At 39.9% G+C, this 16,788-nt stretch overlaps 1 protein-coding gene across 1 annotated transcript in view; it reads right to left on the bottom strand.

Moving 5' to 3' along the window:
- Window positions 1-16,788, bottom strand: part of GPRIN3 (GPRIN family member 3) — a 77,705-nt gene that overhangs the window by 58,145 nt on the left and 2,772 nt on the right. The window contains exon 2 of the mRNA XM_081091636.1: window positions 2,186-2,437. The gene's annotated coding sequence lies outside the window, so the exon portion shown is untranslated. The remainder of the gene's footprint in view (window positions 1-2,185; window positions 2,438-16,788) is intronic.

Below are 16,788 nucleotides of genomic sequence, written 5' to 3'. Positions count from 1 at the left end.
GCCAGGCACCCCAGTGGGGATCCCCACCCTGATCCAGGACACCCTTCAGGGCAAACCAGCCGGCCCCCACTTGTGCACCAGGCCTCTATATAGTAAAAGGGTAATATGCCTCCCAGCACCGGGATCAGCGAGACAGGGGGCAGCGCCCAAACCCCCTGATCCCCCTGCGGCTCTGTGTGTGACAGGGGGTGGGGCCACAACCTCCCTATCCTCCCTGCTCTGTTTGTGACAGGGGAAGGCGCCCCAACCCCCTGATTGCCCTGCAGCTCTGTGTGTGACAGGCTGCGGTGCCCCAACCGCCTGATTGGCCCTGTTTTGTGTGTGACAGGGTGTGGCGCCCCAACCCCCCCTCCCCCCCAATGGGCCCTGCTCTGTGTGTGACGGGGTAGAGCCATAACCTCCCCATCGGCCCTGCCCTGAGTGTGACAGGGTGTGGCACCCCAACCCCCTGATCTGCCCTGCTCTGTGTGTGACAGGGGGCGGTGCCCCAACTCCCCTATTGGCCCTACTCTGTGAGTGACAGGGGGGAGCTCCCCAACCCCCTGATCGGCCCTGCTCTGTGCGTGACAGGGGGGAGCTCCCCAACCCCCTGATGGGCCCTGTTCTGTGAGTGACAGGGGGCAGCGCCCCAACCCCGATTGGTCCTGCTCTGTGCGTGACAGGGGGTGGCGCCGCAACCTGCCCATCGACCCTACCTTGAGTATGACAGGGGGCGGTGCCCCAACCCCCCCTCGGCCCTACCCTGAGCGTGACTGAGGGTGGCATCGCAACATCCCAATCTGCCCTGCTCTGTGCATGACAGCGGCGGTGCCCCAACTCCCCAATCAGCCCTGCTCTGAGCCTGACCAGGGGCTGCACCTAGGGATTGGGCCTGCCCTCTGCCACCCGGGAGCAGGCCTAAGCCAGCAGGTCGTTATCTCCTGAGGGGTCCCAGACTGCGAGAGGGCACAGGCCAGGCTGAGGGACCCCCCCCCCCTTTCCCCTGAGTGCACAAATTTTTGTGCACCGGGCCTCTAGTTTTTTTATAATAGCTGTTCTAATAGGCATGAAATGACATCTCATTGTGATTTTGATTTGCATTTCTCTTATGACTAGTGCAATTGAACACATTTTCATGTACCTTCTGGCCACCTGAATGTCTTCTTTGGAAAAATATCTATTCAGTTCTTCTGACCAGTTTTAAAATTGAATTGTTTGTTTTTTGCCACTCACCTGCATTTCAATAGGCTATTTACGTAGGAGACAAAAAGTTGGAATTACAGAGGGACCCTCCTGTAAACATCATTTATCAAGTAAGCTGGGGCAAAAAAAAGAGGTTGAGAGTCACTGATAAAGACTCAGAGAATAAATGAAAGGAGTTTTAGAAGCTCTATCGGCCAACTTCCCAGCCATTGCAGGACTTATGGTTACAATAGCTGGTTGAATGCTTCCACCCCTGGAAGCTCATCAGTTCATACAGGACCACCGCATACATCCTTATAAGCAAGAGTCTCAAAACAAAATAAATAAACAAAAGAAACATGGGAAGGTAGCTGCTTTCTAACTGAGCTTTTGCTTTTCTCTAACATTGTATGAACCTTCAGTAGCACCTACAGAAATCTAAAAATGGAGTTTGGAATCTATTTTGGCAGAAAATATGTTCATCGTTACATCACCAATCCCGGTGCTGAGTTAATCTCATTAATTTTTATATCGAAAGATGATATATATTTTGAAGAGATGAGCTCAGTGGCTTAAATGACATGAATCTTGGAACTTTCAAAAATAGATATTCCTTCTGAAATTTTAGTTCTTAAATGAAAGTGAACTGACAACTTAAAGTTGTATACAGGAGAAAATCTGTTTAAATCTATAGAAGAAAACGTCTTAAACATAACCAATAGGCAGACTGGATTCTGAGTCCTGTGGCAGAAAGGAATCTTGCAGAATTCTAAAACAAGGGACTTTCTGACCTTAGACATTTCTCTTTCTATTGGCTAGTTTCTGCGGTGATTTTGTGCTAGGTGTCAATTTAGCTTCGGGGGGAAACCCATTCCCAGAATTCCCTTCTTTAGATGGTTCTTCATTAGAGTTTGCCATCAGGGAAATTTGTGTGAGATGTGGAAGACATGGGAAGGAGCCGCGTTACTAGGCTCAGAGGGGTGGTGTGGTGCAACAGGTGCTGTGTGCTGATCTCCCAGCTCACCTTGGTGATGTCAGATGGCAGTCAGGCTATGGTCCTTTGCCTCCCACCAGGTCCTCATCTCCAGCTTCTGGTCGGTGCATGAATAGTGTTCCAGTGAATAGTGCCAGCTCCTTCTATGGTTCTCCCAGGTCACTGGGATTGGAAGAGGTAGAAGTCCAACACAGGCTCTGGTTTGTCTTGCAGGTTCCGGTTAATTCCTGCTCAGCTCCATTTCACATTCAGCTTTTCTTCCCAATTGCCAGCTCTGCTAACCTACAATGATTTCAGGCCCAACATCAGATACAAAAGCAACTGCTTTCCGTAGACTTCTTTAAGAGCTCCTACAATTGTGAGAGGTTTAAAGCTTATAGTAAATAATCATAATGGTTTTGTTTTCCAAACTGATGTGGCTTACAGTAAGTCTTTTGCATTCAGAATATGTACTTGGTTATAAATATTTTTTGTGTGCATGGCTTCCTTTTTGAAAAAATTATGATAGTCTCAAATGCAACAGTACTGATTTATTAAGCCTAAGTGTGTCATTTTATTTAACCTTGTTTTTGAGAAAGGGATTTGGAATATGCTCTTTTGCCCAATTCTCATAACTAGTGGGCTGGGAAATTAGGAGTCTGCTCCATAATTAGAGAAAAACTAACAAACTAATTTGAATTTTGGTGCAATTACTAGAGCTCAAAACCCCCTGAGCTAACTAGCTGTTTTTTCAAAATATGTTTGAACGTGACACTTAGAAAGTTCTATCTACTCATGGAAAAACATGGACATTGAAAATTTGAAAACAACTTCAGTTAATAAGTTTTTATCATAATGTTTTGCATTGAAAATAGATAAATACTGGCATGAGTGCTTACACCTCTTTAAGACTTCTTAATATAAAGATTTTATGGTCTTTAAAATCAAGCATGTATCTTTTCATCTTTACATCTTCCCATAGTGGTACACAGGTAAGTCCTCATTAAACATCAATTGAACTAAGTAAAGAACACATTTCAGCTTCCTGTTTTTTACAAAAGAGAAAAGAGCAGCAGTGTGTGAGCAAACAACCACAACCAACTGCATCCTCTGATGCTTTTCTCACTATTGTATGGAAACTCCAGCAGGAAACCACAGCTATATCCTTTTTACTGCGATAGAAAATTCTTACGAATTACTGGCAAGCACAAAACAGCCCTATTAACATTATATAGATGATTGTGACAATTCCTACTCACCACACTCAGTTGCTTTACAAAATTTTTGCAGTTTCTAAAGGACAAATACCCAAGAAAAAATGTTGATAATAATAGTTATAATTAAACTACGTGTGGGCAATAAATTACATTAAAAAACAATAAAGGCCACTGAAATTTAATTCCTCCCTCAATGTAATTGATTTTTAAAAACCAGTAAGTGTTAAAATTCCCCATTTGACTCAGACCTGTTAAAACTTCTAATTGACCCACAGAGGCATTACCCTCTACTCAAAAATAATGACAGTGCCAATTTCCGTCCCTTTGTATTCAAAATGGCCCAAGAATTAGACCTTTCTAGCTATGAAACATAGAAGCCCCTTTGTCTATTCTCATGTATAATCCCATTCAGGATTTGTACCACACATGTTTTAAATTTGTAATATAAGCCTCAAATGTGTTTTTATCAATGGAGGGACTTTCCATTGGAGATCTCTTCGTCATTCAGGAAGTACAAAGAAAAGATTATGGCAGAAGTCCAGGGCTTTCAAGGGCTTTAGCTTCAATGGGAATCACAGACATTTATACTCATTTAACACATAAGTCAGAGGTACAAAACTCTGTAATCTTTCCTGTATGCTCATCTTTCTTGGTATATAAGTTCAACATAGGATACTTGTGTCATGAGTACATGTGTGAATGAATGAATGAATGAATGCATAAATGCTTGGCAGTGATGAAGATAAAGGGGAGATAAGAAGGTTCTCTCTAAGTTAGGAAAAGGCTGAAGAGACCTAAAATTCAGAAAACAGGCCTAAGGTAGAAGGAATAAAATGCAGAACTGTTAAAAAATTTTTGACCATTAGAGCTAGAATTGATCTTAGGGATTTTTGGACTAACCCTCTCATGTCTAGAGAAGCTGAGGTGCCTAGGGCAATGACACAATTTCCTGTGCCACTTTCACAGGTTGTGACATTGTGTACCTCTTTCATGATTTTTGCCTAATGTGCTTCTTATCTAAACCATCTCTTAATATTTTTCACTCAATTGACTGTAACTGGTGTACTAGTTAAAAATGCTAGCTCGTCTTAAGAAATGTTATCTGTAAAATTAGGTTTGATGTGCCAGTAATATGTTTTTCATAAAGAATATTTTTAAGTAGACTTTTAAATTTATACTTATGTTATATTAAAATAAAATCATAACTATTCAAATAAAAAATAAATCTATATACTAAAATCATCTCACAGATCACTGATGAGAATCTCCTACATTTTTTAAAAGCAGTGAATTCTACTGTACCACCCCCTGGAACAAAGAGTTCAGATTGTGGAACAAGACAAAGAGGTAAAGACATTCCAGATTGATGACAAGAATCCAGTAATAAGACTAGTGCCCTAGCCAGTTTGGCTCAGTGGATAAAGCGTCGACCTGGGGACTGAAGACTCCTGGGTTTGATTCTGGTCAAGGGCACATGCCCAGGTTGTGGGCTTGGTCCCCAGTGGGAGGTGGGCAGGAGGCAACCGATCAATGATTCTCTCTCATCACTGATGTTCTCTCTCCCTCTCCCTCTCCATTCCTCTCTGAAGTCAATAAAAATGTATTAAAAAAAAATAAGACTAGTGCTTGTTTTGTCATTTTTTTTTACTAGAATAAAAGCAATTGTTTATCAAGGAACTAAAAAAAAAAATCAAGGCAGAAGTCATGGCTTTACAAACAATGAGTGGATTTTCATTTTCAAAATGGACAGAGCTATGTGTATTCATCCTCCCGCCAAGTTTATTCACTCCTACCATTAGTTTATTAGAAACCGGCTTTAAGAAGGAATGTGATTCAAATGGGCCTCCTGCACATAGATTACCTTTTATTTAGCCTTCAATTTGTAACTAGGACACTTAGCTGCAAGCTATAATAAGGAATTGCTCAACTTTCATAAGTAAATGAAAGTGGATGATTAAAACATCAATCCGGAAACACTAGTTCTATAAATAGTTTCTAAGTCCAAAGTCCACAGGCTAAACACAGACCCATGCCTGGTTTTTCTTGTTATATGTGTGTATGCACATGTGTAAGTGCACGTGACTTTGTGATATGTAGTTGGGTTATTTTTTTTGAGAAATATTTTTTGCTGAACATATGTATCATCTGGATATTTTTGATAAAAAGTTTTGTTTTCAATTGCACTGCCAATACAATGATTTATAAAGTTTTAACCTAAATTGTCCTTGAACTTACCCTGTTTGTTTAAAAAATGACATCACTGAATTAGAAACTTTTACATTTGGTTTTTAAGCAACACCATATGAAATCCAAGATAGGATAAATCTTGGATTTATAAAATCCTGCCTATTTCTCATATTTTGACTTAGTAGTGTTCATAGTATTAATTTAAAATTTTTATTTATTGATTCATTTTGAGAGCGAGCAAGAGTGAGAGCAAGAGAGAGAAAGAGAGAGAGAGAGAGAGAGAGAGAGAGAGAGAGAGAGAAACATCGATTTGTTGTTCCACTTATTTATGCATTCATTGGTTGATTCTTGTATGTGCATTGACTGGGGATCAAACCCACAACCGTGGTGTATAGGGTCTATGCTCTAACCTACTCAGCCAGGGCTTCATAGCACTAATTTTAATAATATTGTAGTATAGTACAATGGTGAAGCGTGTGGCCTTTAAAGTTGGCCACTCTGAATTTGCACAGCTTAGACAATTACTATGTTTGGGACATTGGCCAACTTATTTAATGTGCTTCCTAATCTCTAATATGGGGAAAATAACAACACAAACCACATAGATTGGTTAACAGGGACATGGCTTGTTTTAGTATGAAGCCATTGGAAGAGAAGTCTAAAGAATGAAGTTTTTGAAAGTGGAGATCATTAACTCTGCAGATCTACAGTCTCTCCATTGTCCATTTCCTTACAATGGAAAGCAGATGGATAAAGAGAAGTGTATTCGAGTTCTCTCATGCCCTAGAACCCGGATGGCGAAGTGCCATGATTGGCTCCTTTATTTCTTGTTCCCCCTTTATCTCACTTTACTTCCTCTTTCTCCATGTGTTTGGTTGTCATTTGTTCATTTCTACTCATCATTAGCTCTGTTATTTCCTCATTTTCCCCCGTGCTGCTACCTTCTGGGCAGCAAGGCAAGGAAATTCACCTCTGAGTTGGAATAAATACACAGATGCAATCATTCACCAGTCATTCCAGAGACATGGATTAACACTTGAACTCCGAGGGCCCTAATCCTGGAGAGGAAGACTAGGAAAAAGTGATGAGAACCACCTTAGAAAAGATAGCATGAGGGCTTGGAATATTTTTCCGAGCAGCTATGAAAACAGCTGGGTATTTTCAGTACTTTGAAATGGGTACATTACTCAATAATGATCTGATTCAAGATTATTTCTCAAGGTTGGAGGTGATCCCTGAGAATCTAAGCATAATCTGAAAGTAGCCTTTAAACCATCTTCAAATACACTAGTGTGTCACAAACCATATATGAGCAATGATAAAGTACTAATGACAAATGATTTATGAAGAGTAATTTAGAGCATTTTCTCTATCGATTATGCTAATCTTGATCATAAAGTAATTTCTATAATAACGTTACCCTCATCCACTTCACTTGCGCTGGTAGATGTTTTCCTTGAATAGAAAAAGGAGGAGGGATGAAGTTACACTGAGGATCTGGTATACGCCTGGGATGGAAATTTCTTATAGTAAATAGATCAACTCATCAGCAGAAATTTAGAAGACTTTTTAATCTGAAACCTGCCCCATCTTGGTCATTTTTACTACCCTGTGTTTCTTAGTTGCTTTTAGCAGAATAAAGTAGAAAATACATGTGTCTATGTTTTTATTTCAATGACACTAAGGAAGTGTAGTGTGGGAAAGGCTCCTCTCATTTTCAAGGTGGCCTGGCTGAGAAGGAAGGAACCCAGGTGTGGCGAGCAGGTGGTGAAGCTGTGAAGAGAAACTGAAATTACACTGAACTGCTTGAGCCTACAGGAAGGAAGAGAAAGGTACAGGGGTGCCTGGTTGGGACAGAGAGAGGAGTCTGGTGCTTAGGCCACCAGGGGAATTCCCAAGGATTCAGTAAAGGAGCCCATTCCATCACTCCATACTGTGCCGTATTTATTCATAAGTACACCTAGTACTGTGTCTGGGAATTACTGGAGAGTTTAGACTCTCAAATAATTTTTTTCAACTTTAAGTCCCTGGCACATAGTACAGGGTCTAAACATATACAGAGTGGGGCAAAAGTAGGTTTACAGTTGTTCATCTGAAAAACAATACAATAACCTATACTAATAAAAGGGTAATATGCTAATTAGACCTGATAGACCGGACATCTTCCTGACGTCCTTGACAAAGCCGCTGTGGCTTCAAGGGCCAAGGAGGGCCAGCAGTAGGCCTAATCTGTCAGTAGGACATCACCTGAGGGCTCCTGGACTGTGAGGGGGGCAGGCTGGGCTGAGGGACCCCCCTCCTCCAGTGCACGAATTTTTGTGCACCAGGCCTCTAGTTAATAAGTAACAATGCAGAGTAAACTCGGTGTTTTGTGTATTTACAACTGTGAGCCTACTTTTGCCCACCCCTGTATAGCAAGTACTCAAAGTACAAATTTAGTCAATGATCCAAGCACGCATCTTCCCTAAATCAGGGCCTTTTGCCAACCACCTTTCACATTCTCTACTTCATCTCCTAAATAAATGTCTACTTCCATTTTGAGGAATGCTCTTCCTTGATTTGCAAAGCAGAAGTACTGATGTACTCTCAATCCAGCTCGGGTTGTTAACTTTTATCATCCCTTCACGAGACTTATACTCACCACTCAAAAAAGCCACAAACCCCAGAGGGGCGATCTTTTAGAAACCCACCATCACAATTCTAAACATCAGAATAACCCCCAGGGGAACAGGGGAACAGTGTCTTCATAAGAGAGCATGAAAGTTTCAGTGTAACTAAATGTGTGTTATTTAAAATCACTAAGAACTTAATCAATAAAGAAATTAAAAAAAGATCATTATTGTATAAACTTAAAACTAGGAAAAGCTATGAATATTAATACCTCTGGCATAGTGCTAGTTATCCTCCTTAAAAAACTATTTTTCCTATCCGGCTCAGTGGTTAAGCATCGACCTATGAACCATGAGGTCACTGGTTCTATTCCTGGTCAGGAGGGCACATGCCCAGGTAGCAGGCTCAATCTCCAGTAGGGGGCGTGCAGGAGGCAGCTGATCAATGATTCTCTCATCATTAATGTTTCTATCTCTCTCTCCCTCTCCCATCTTCTCTCTGAAAATCAATAAAGACATATTTTAAAAAAAAAATCACTAAGAAAAAAAATTTGCTTTATCCCTAAAGAACTTTTTAACACTTATAGTGTTTTATATATTATCAATCCATTTCAGGTGATGTGACTTGACTTAGAGACCTGGACCTCCTAAACGCGCTCTCTCTGAAGGAGGTATCCTTGCTGGCGGAGCACTGTGTCCTCGGTAGGCCTCCGCTGACACTGTTCTCAGTACTGTCTTTTCGGAGTGAAGCTGCTGACGCAGCGACACCTTAGGATTAATAATTAGATGTGAGGATGTTTTTAGAAGTAAAGTAGGCGGTACGATGTGGGGGTGGTGTGCAGCGAAGGGTGCATGAAAAGGAAAGTGGCAGCAGAAGTTGAGAAGGAAGGAGAGATTTCAGAGAGCTATTAAGACTTTTCTCTACTTTAGAGATCTGCCTGAGTTTTCCATCTTGTTCTCTCAGAAGGGCACCTGCCTTGATTTACAACATGCGTAACTCGGCCCTGACCCAGTCACCTCATTTCTGGCCGTTTGAACCGTTCCACACAATAGGCTGGACTGTGGGGCGCAGGGATCTGATGAGCTTCAGTGATGGGTTGAAAGCACAGCCAACTGCCCTTGTTAGATGTGCATTTCTCAGCTGTACGGACACAGCCACAAACTGGGATACGAATCAATACTTCTTCTGACAGGTTTGTCTCAGCTGCCAGGCCTATCAAATAGCATGCACCATTACCTGGAAGACTGAGGTATGCTTTGGGTTCTCAGGAGGCTATTGCAAGTTTGATGTACTAGTATACCTAAAGAGCTGTACGTAAAATAAAGACACAGTGCACTTAAAAATTTATAAAACAACAACAAATTCATAAAGTAATTCAATGTAAAATTGTAGTCACTGGTCAAATGAAAGAATACATAATTATTGTTAAAACTGTCCTGCCTTTATTTATTTTATTTTTTGGCCCCATGTAAGCAAGCATGCAAACAAACAAAACATTCCACCATTCTCTTACTAATAGACCAGGTCAACTCAGTTTGTATTCATTTAACCTTTCACAGAATCTAAATTATTTTGATGGTGGAAATTTTTAGACTCTCACCATACTTTATGGGAGTCAACTACATTCAGTACGATGATCTCTCTGCTTTGTACAGTAAGGTCAATTTCATGAACACAGAGCATTGTAGAGCTCAATGGAACAGAGAAAGCATCTAGCCCCGATTCATGAACTCAATACCTATGGGTTCTAGGTAGCTAACACAAGGTAGTGAAGCTGTTGGGTACAAGTGACTTATACGAAGCCTCAGTATCAGAGAGACAGTAGGGAGTAGTGGAGACTGGAGTGAAATAAAGAGGTAGCACACACTGTTATTCGTCTCCGTCCTAAAGAATATGGGCTGGTGTTTCATTTCTTTTAATAATAGATATTCGGGTTTTTAACTATTGGCTTAATTAAAAATAAATATCTGCACGCCAAACAAACCATGATCTTCCTGCTGGGCTTACAGACTGCCAGTTTCCAATTTCTGATCTCATACCTACATCCTCAAACTTGAGGTCCTGGCAGGTTAAGTAAAGTGCACCAGGTCTCTGAGATGCTCATGGCAAAGCCTTCCTCTGCTCTGAGAATATATACATGTAGGCAAGGAATCATCCCCAATGTGAAAGGAGGTTGCACAGGCATTTTTCACTCCCTTAATCAGAGTTTAGCCCCTGACCTGACATTGATAGATTTCTGTTCTCTGACTGCTTTCATAATATGTTCAACATGAAAACAAGACCAATCCTCCACACCCATTTGTCATAAGCAATTTTCACTCATTCAAGGATGCAGGGAAAATGTCCACGCATTTATTGAAAACGTACATGTATTTATTAAGCTCCACTCTGATTAAAATTCTTATTAGCATAAAAATTCTAGTTGCTACATCTTTACCTGCATTTTTTCCAGGAGAAGTAATTTATAGGATTTTAAAAAAGGTATGCTTAGGGAACAATATAACTAAGTATAAATTAAAAATTCATACTGTGCCAAAACCGGTTTGGCTCAGTGGATAGAGCGTCGGCCTGCGGACTGAAGGGTCCCGGGTTCGATTCCGGTCAAGGGCATGTACCTGGGTTGCGGGCACATCCCCAGTGGAAGATGTGCAGGAGGCAGCTGATGGATGTTTCTCTCTCATCGATGTTTCTAACTCTCTATCTCTCTCCCTTCCTCTCTGTGAAAAATCAATAAAATATAAAAAAAAAAAAAAAAAATTCATACTGTATATAAAACAGTAGTTGGAAACAGCTTGTAAGAATCTCAGAAGGTTTACTGGAATAATTGAGCTTTAAACCATGTTTGGAACGGCTTGAGAAAGTAGGGTAAAGAAATGAGCATTCCGGAATGACACAGTGGCAAAGGCAAAGACCAAAGTCAACAAAGTGGAACCCTCAATGAATCAAATGTCCTTTGCATTTTTGAACAACAGCACATTTTTTTACAAAGCGTATCATAAGAAAGCATATTCATATGAGGGTAAAAAAGAAGAAAAATAATAAAAATTCCTATATTACATTCAGCAGCCCTGTATTACACAGACATAATTCAGAATAAAAACCTGGAGGCAGTGCAAAACTCTGAACCCTGATGATATCTGCCATATTATACTTATTAAGGCAAACACACAGGCACAGGCTATTACATTTTAGAAAAATTGATGACACGAATTGAAACAAAAAAGATGCTCTGATTACTCAGAAAATATAGTGAACACAAACACTAAACTCCCTCAAGAATTTTATTTACCCAAAGTTGGACATTATAAAGGAAGAGAAGAGTGTCTCATAGATATAGTAATGGTTGTTTTAATTTTAGGCTATTTAAAAATCAAATCCTGAAAAGAACAATCAAGAATCTACCCACAGAAAACATCCTGATGATTCCCCCTCAACTAGATTTCCCACTTTGCTGAACTATTTGTAATTCAGGCTTAAAAAAAAAAAAAAAAAAAGATTCTCTGCAACTCCTTTCCCCCAGAAATCAGTAGATGCAAATGTGATTTTTTAAGGAGCTCGGGGCACTCTGTCCAGCTGTCCACTGAATTAGCAATGACATTGAGGTCCCTGGAGGCGCCTGTGACTACAGATTTTTACTGTCTCACCTTGAGGGTTTTTTTTTTTTTTTTTTCAAGGTTTGTTTGGTTCTGCAAGTGTCACAGGCCGTGATTACTTACTAAAGCAATCTTCCTAGGGGAGACTTGGGTAGTCACTGGGTTTAGGATCCAAGAATTACCATTTTAAAATGGAATCTGGCGTGTAAAGCCGAGAAAATTCTTTGCCTCAGATCACACAGCTGATCCCCACAGTTTTTCTGCCACATCAGACCCGGGGGACAGAGATCACTGTGTTGTCATTTAGAAAGACGCACTGCACTTACTCTCAGTTTTGGAAGAAGGGCTGCATGAACAGTTTTTTTTTATTTCCTTCCCCCAACACTCACGAGATGCTCCACCCCTCTGCAGGCCCTGCTCTTCCTCCCCTGAGCTGATAATCAGCTAAGAGGTCTGGAGTTTAGCCCCAGCTCTAACGGTTATTTAGGACAAGTTAATTAACGTGCCTGGGACTCATCTGTTACCTTTTTATTCCCTTGCAAATAAAGGCAGGACTAAACAGTGATATCCACACCTGACTATTGCAATGCTTTTGGAATCATTGCAAAATATAGATTTTTTTTAAGCCCCACTTTCCAGATTTGGACTTAGATTTAATAGGTCATAACATTTAACCTTCCAGCGAAGGTCATAGCATTTAACCTTCCAGTGAAGGTCAGTTATTATTGCTTGGCAATAATAATTCAGGCCCCAAATTATGCTGGTAGCTTCAAAATAAAACCAACAATCTAATTACAGACATAGAAAAGTTAGAAAGCTGTTACTGTGTTGCCAACTTCAATACACCTGGCTCCAAAGCTCTGAGAAAAATTTCCTCACTGGCATTCAAGACGGTAAGTAATCTAAATTGTAAAGCATTTGCATTTTCCCCATGAAATGTAATAAATGTCTTTTCAATTCAAATGCAGTCTCAAGATGTTTTTTATTATTTTAGTCTTGATTCTTATGCAAAAAAGTTAGATTATCACTAATCCAAACATTCAGATGTGGAGAAGGAAGATGAAAGACAGTCTAGGACATCTTCATAAAAAAGCGAATTTCCATATTTGACTGCACTCCAAATCAACTAATTTAAGCATATGAGTTTCTATTTTAACTGGCACTGTTTTTCAGTAAAGGTATAGCTTTATTTAAAAGGATATAAATATCATAACATTTTATTTCATAGGAGAGACAGAAGCACTGAAAGATGCTCAACAAAGGTTTTCAAAAACACAGGTAAAGCCTTCCTTCTCTGATTTAGTCTCCTCAAAATATCTATTAGGCTATAGCAAAACACTGATGTTAATCTCTAAAAATGTATGCACACTTATTTAAATACACATGTTGCTCGATTTAAGGTGGGGTTATGTTCAGATAAACCCACAGTAAGCTGAAAATATCACAAGTTGAAAATGCATTTAATATACCTTACCATGAGACATCATAGCTTAGCCCAGCCTACCTTCAACATGCTCAGAACACTTACATTAGCTTACAGTTGGGCAAAATCCTCTAACACAGTGGTTCTCAACCTTCTTAATGCTTCGACCCTTTAATACAGTTCCTCATGTTGTGGTGACCCCCAACCATAAAATTATTTTCGTTGCTACTTCATAACTGTAATTTTGCTACTGTTATGAATCATAATGTAAATATCTGATATGCAGGATGTATTTAGGCGACCCCTGTGAAAGGGTCGTTTGACCGCCAAAGGGGTCATGACCCACAGGTTGAGAACCACTGCTACACAATGAATCCACTGTAGAGTATCCGTAGTTTACCCTTGTGATCTGGGAGCCGAGCTCACTGCCACTGCCCAGCATCTTGAGAGAGCATCAAACTGTGCAATAAGTGTCGACGAAATGATCAAAATTCGCAGTATGGTTTCTACCGAATGCATCTGGCTTTTGCACCATCGTAAAGTAGAAAAATCATAAGTCAAATCACTGAAAGTCGGGACCATTTGTCCTTAACTAAAATGATGGACAAGTACCACAAACAACCCAAAAGAGAACATTCAACAGAACCTGGGGCTCCTTTTGTTGTTATGGGTACGAATGGTCTAGTTCATCTTAAGAAGGCAGTGAGTGCCTAGCACTGGGCTTTGCACCCGAGAGACACTCAAAAAAGGAGATTCCATCAACAAATTGAAAAATGACAAATGCTGGCGAGGATGCGGAGAAAAAGGAACCCTTGTGCACTGCTGGTGGGAATGCAGCCACTGTGGAGAACAGTATGGAGTTTCCTCAAAAAATTAAAAATGGAACTCCCATTTGACCCAGAGATACCACTTCTAGGAATATATCCCAAGAAACTAAAAACACCAATCAGAAAGGATATATGCACCCTTATGTTCATAGCCGCACAATTCACCATAGCTAAGATTTGGAAACAGCCTAAGTGCCCATCAGCAGATGAGTGGATTAAAAACTTTGGTACATCTACACAATGGAATACTATGCCGCGGTAAAAAGGAAGGAACTCCTACCATTTGCAACAGCATGGGTGGGCCTGGAGGGTATTATGCTAAGCGAAATAAGCCAATTGGAGAAAGATAAATATCACATGATCTCACTCTTTTGTGGAATATAATGAACAACATAAACTGATGAACAAAAATAGATCCAGAGACAGAGAAGCATCGAATAGACCATCCAACTTCAGAGGGAAGCAGGGGAAAATCGGGGGAAGAGATCAACCAAAGGACTTGTATGCATGCATATAAGCATAACCCATGGAAACAGACAGTTGGGGGCGGGGGGTGATCAGCCAGGGAGAGGTCAATGGGGGAAAAAGGAGGCGTATGTAATACTTTAAACAATAAAGAATTTAAATTAAAAAAAGAGAAAAGCATGCTCAGTTGAATTGCAAAAAAAAAATATTAACTTTTGTTTAAAAACATGGTTCAAACCTTAAGGTTTAAAATTTAAAAAAATGGCTTTCACAAAAAAAGGAGACTTGTTGAAAGATTCGCTCAGTGTAAAACTCGATCACCCTTGCCCCCTGTGCTAAAGATTGTACTTGTGTTTTAAGAAATGAACTAATCATGCTACAATATGGTGCATCACATAATTTCAATAGTTCAACAGTTAAATTCAGCTGAAACAGGCCAAGCCTGGAAATTATTGTGAAAGAAATAAAAAAATGGCAGGAAATGACAGATTTATGATGTTATGGCCATTCTGTCCAGATTTTCTTAGAGTAGATGTATTAGGAAAAGAAATCTTAGATATAAAATAAATAGCAACTCTTGAGTAATATTTTAGTCTGAATAAAAATTCTGCTGCAATTCTCTCCCCATAATTTGATATTCATTTTTTATTTTCTAAATGATTTTTTAAAAATTTTTAGAGAGAGACATTGATTTGTTGTTCCTCTTATTTATGCATTCATTGCTTGATTCTTCTATGTGCCCTAACCAGAAATCGAACCTGCAATGTTGGTGTATCCAGACAACTCTCTAACCAACTGAACTACCTGGCCATGGCCCTAGATGATTCTTAAACAAGCCTCACATTATGCCACCTCATTCTTTACTTCCTTCTTCTATATCATCAACTCTTCCTCACTGCCCACCCAGATCTGTCCATCTTCTATAAACTAGCTCAAGTTCTACCTCCTCCTTGAAGCTCTCTAGACTAATTCAGTCCCCAAGGTTCTCAGTCTCTAACTTTACTGCCATGAATCTACTGGTAAGTCATAATGTCTTGCCTTTCTCCCAACAATTCTACTATTCAGAATTTTGTATAAATGCTTATGTGTCCAATCTTCTAGTTGACTCTTGGGGTCTTGCAAACTGGAAGCATCTGTTTTTTAATCCACTGAAAGCAGTAGCTTTTAGATTTTTTTGGAACATGATGCATAATAAGATACACATTTTTGCATCATGGTCTAGTGTGTTCATACATATAAATATACAGTGAGGCCTTGACTTACGAGTGTCCCGACTAACGAGTTTTTCGAGATACGAGCCGTCTCTTGGCCAATTTTTTGCTTTGAGTTGTGAGCTAAAATTCGGGTTATGAGCCAGCTTCAGATACCCCACCGCTAGTTGGCGCAGCGAACGTCACAGTGAACCCACAACATCAGCCCAGCATCAAGGAGTGTGTCTCACTCGTTCACTTTTTGATTTGACAGACGAGTAATTTGAGTTACGAGCTCCGTCACCAAACGAATTAAACTCGTGTCAAGGCCCCACCGTATATTTAATTTAAACGTTCAATGAACTTTATCCTTCTATTCTGTTTTACTTTATGTTTTGAAAATAAAATGCTATCATACACAGTAAACTGACTTCACAATGGGTTGTGACTATTTCTAGAAGGGCACTTACTGATTACTAGGGGAGCACGGTATATGTTTCCCTCACTTTAAAAAAGTAACTTTAAATTGCATGTGGCCTTTGGGCTTTCTATTGCCTGTGTTCCTAAGTTACATTTTTGTTCATTCAGTTTCTCTTTTGGAATCATCTGGGACAGTGAAATGCTTGGAACATACAGATACTTTTTTATCCTTTTGCCCTGAGCACTGTTGTTATAAAAATAAGATTTCCTGGTTTTCTATAAAACTCACTTCTATAAAAATCAAAGCTCCATTCTCTCATTCTTTTTCATTTTCACAGTATGCAAAGTAGGTAGTAGACATTTTATTGATGAAGAAATTGAGGCAGAGAAAATTGTGATTTTCTTAAGGACACATCTCCCTTTTAATCAGACTTTTATAAATTAAGGTAAATATAGTTTCTAGATATTTGAAGCATATAAACTTGGGTAATGTGAACAACAGAGAGCCTTGATATGAATGCATTTACCTAACTGCTCCAGATCAAATGAGGGACTGAACAGATGAGTGAGCGGCTCTTCTAGACTTCACCCTGAAGATGATGTGCTCCCTTCTCTATCTGCGTCTTCCTGACTTTACCTTCTCACAGCTTTCAACTACCTAGAGAAGCGGTTCTCAACCTGTGGGTCACGACGCCTTTGGTGGTTGAACGACCCTTTCACAG

This window comes from Myotis nattereri, assembly GCF_964212035.1.
Source record: "Myotis nattereri genome assembly, chromosome: 1".
Lineage (NCBI taxonomy): Eukaryota > Metazoa > Chordata > Mammalia > Chiroptera > Vespertilionidae > Myotis > Myotis nattereri.
This window is presented reverse-complemented; position numbering and strand designations above follow the sequence as displayed.